General features: G+C 38.4%; 1 long non-coding RNA gene across 2 annotated transcripts; it reads left to right on the top strand.

The window, feature by feature from the left end:
• The first annotated feature begins 175 nt into the window (after positions 1-175).
• LOC107835477 (uncharacterized) lies at positions 176-2,231 on the top strand. Of its 2 annotated transcripts, XR_001661286.1 has the most exons (5): positions 189-467; positions 547-771; positions 1,141-1,305; positions 1,384-1,502; positions 1,646-2,231. It is a non-coding gene; the product is annotated as an uncharacterized LOC107835477 (long non-coding RNA). The 2 variants fall into 2 exon arrangements; XR_001661285.1 differs by having other exon boundaries at positions 176-467; positions 547-1,305.
• The last annotated feature ends 523 nt before the right edge of the window (positions 2,232-2,754 follow it).

Below are 2,754 nucleotides of genomic sequence, written 5' to 3'. Positions count from 1 at the left end.
GACAGATGCAACCAGAAGACAGATGATAAACATCCTTACAGCTGCAATGACAGAAGCACATGTGTAAGAATCATACACTGAGGCTATAAAGAAACATTTTGTTTTGAATAGTTTTTCATTATTTTTTCAAACGTCAGTTTAGTGACTCATTGTTTGATCAGATCATCAGATCATCCCCTCCTAAAAGCGTCAGAGTGATGCATGCTCAGGGGATCGTTGCCTTATTTCCTTATCTGGAAGATCCATTTTCAAAACATGGATATGTAAGTAAAAGGGTCTTAGCAACATTAAGCATATATATTTACCTTCAAAGATGTTTATGGAATGGTAAGTCTGCTTGTATTTATTGACATAGGAGCATTACTATGATCCAGACAGCGGTTCAGGATACCTTGCATGGCATTTAAAGACCATTCAAAGAAAAACTGCAGAGGAAAGAGGTGCCTCAGGTAGCAAATCTCCCAAAAGTAAGTTTTCTCAATAGTGAGTATATGTAAAGTAATATAAAATCTGTGGCTGGGAGTTAGAAACCTTTTTCTTTTTTAGGTGGTGGACCAGGCCATGGTCACTCCAGGGTTTTCACTGCTGACAAAGTGCTGTCAGATGAGGAAGTGGAAGCAGCTATTGCTGTTTTGAAACACTCTGCTGATGATGACACGGTCCGTGAGAAGATGAAGGTGACCTTCCATTACCGTCATTCAATGATCAATGATGAAAAGAAAGCAACAAATGTCTTCTGTCTTTCCACGGTTTCTGGACACACCAGGACTGGTAAGACAGCTTTATCTCTTACACTACTAAAATATTCAGTGGCAACAATCTTAGGAGTGTGTCCTGTAACCTGTGTATTACCAGTTTGAACCACAACTCTTTCTAAACGGTTTTCCCCTTGGCCAAGACACTTCACCTGGCTTGCCTGTTGGTGGTGTTCAGAAAGCCCGGTGGCACATGGCAGCATTGCTTATGTCAGTCTTCCCTTGTGCAACTGTGGCTACAATGTAGCTCACCACCATCAGCATGTGAATAACTAAATGTGGTGTAAATCACTTTGGGGTCCTCTGGACTTCATAAAGCACTATACAAGTACAGGCCATTTACCGTCTTATCACTGTGTGAAATGCTTTTATTTATGCATTTTAGGTAGAACAAGATTTCAGTTTGGTGAAGGCACTGCCAACAAATTTTTGGAGAAGTGACCCACCAGTCTCAAATCCAAGGTCATAAAGGAAAACCATGGCCTGGTACCCACCACTGAGCTCTTGGATTTATTGCGGAATGCAGAGTTGGCTGCTGAAGCTGAGAATGGTATGTTGGTCCTCTAGGTAACTGTGACAAATTAATATGTTAGTGGGATGATGGTAACCTGCAGCTGTTGCTCTGTAGGTTGGGATAGTGACATGTCTGCTATTTTGCATCTACTACCACCATCTGCACAAGGACAAAGGAGGCCGGGTACGATGTCTGCATCTCAAGCAGTGGATCACCTCATCAGATTTCTAAAGGTACTGCTAAAGAGTTATTTAAAGATAAAAATGCATAATTCAGTCTCTTCATTTTTACAATTCAAAATTTGACTGTCTGATCTTCATACAGAAATTTGTCACTAAATACTTTTGTCATGTTTTTATTTATTTTTTTAATGTAGGTTGGAACCAGTGTGCAGCAGCATCTTGACAAAATCACATAACGTACCCAGCCCTACCTCCTGGCCCATGGATCCATCCAAAGCAGTATTCACTCATTCTTCATTGTGATTGACAACTATGCTATTCCATGTAAGGCAACATGTTCAGTTGGAGATCTTGATGAGCTCTTTAAGGCCCATTATGTGTTTGGTACGTCATACAGTGCTCCCTTGACCAACTTCTTCGCCTTTCTCCAAACAACTGTTTACAACATAGATGTTGGAGAAACAAAGGAAACACCCAGAGTTGCAGAGTTGAGAGCAAGAATGCTCCATTAGTGTGACATATGTACAGTAACTTTTCATGAACATTTTTATGCTTATGAAGTTATTAAAACTATGCAAGGTTTTGTTGTTTGATGTCAAATATCTATGTTATCTGAAGCCCTTTGACATAGACGTCTCATATAGAGCAAATGACACTGCTCTCTTTGTTGTCCCATATTGCTATCTTTGGTGAACATTGTTTTGAAGATGATTAAACTGACACTGTTACAGTAATTATGTCCCTGGATCATAAAGTTGAATAAATGTCACTGTGAACTTATAACTTTGTGATTATTATGACTGGTAGGTTTTATAAAAGCCATATAATGCTAAGAATTAACATTATATATGTGTAAAAAACTGGAGAAAAGATAAAAAAAAAACAACACAATAAAGTGTAAAAGTTTAAGTAAATTTAGTGTAAAATTAACTCCATAAAAATAACAGTATTACTCTGAAGAGTGTAAACAAACAATAGTGTTAAATAATTTGACTCATTGACTTGTTGATTTTGACACTAAAATGAGTCAAATTAACTCTGAAAATTTGACACTGGCCATAGAGTACATTTTACACTATTTTCGAGTGGGACCAAATGTTATCTGAAACGGAGTTAAATTCAACTCTATAGGTGTTAAATTGACACTTCGTTTTTTACTGTGTACTGCAGCTGTTACTTTGCAATAAAAAAAGTTCTGGGTTTGAATCCCGGTCTGGCATCTGTCTGCATGGAGTTTGCATGTTCTCCCTGCACGTCTGTGGGTTTTCTCTGGATACTCATCTTCCCACAATCCAACAGCATG

This window comes from Poecilia formosa, unplaced genomic scaffold (genome assembly GCF_000485575.1).
Source record: "Poecilia formosa unplaced genomic scaffold, Poecilia_formosa-5.1.2 Scaffold2902, whole genome shotgun sequence".
NCBI classification, from domain to species: Eukaryota; Metazoa; Chordata; class Actinopteri; order Cyprinodontiformes; family Poeciliidae; genus Poecilia; species Poecilia formosa.
The sequence above is the reverse complement of the archived record's forward strand: the minus strand, read 5'-3'. Positions and strand labels throughout refer to the sequence as shown.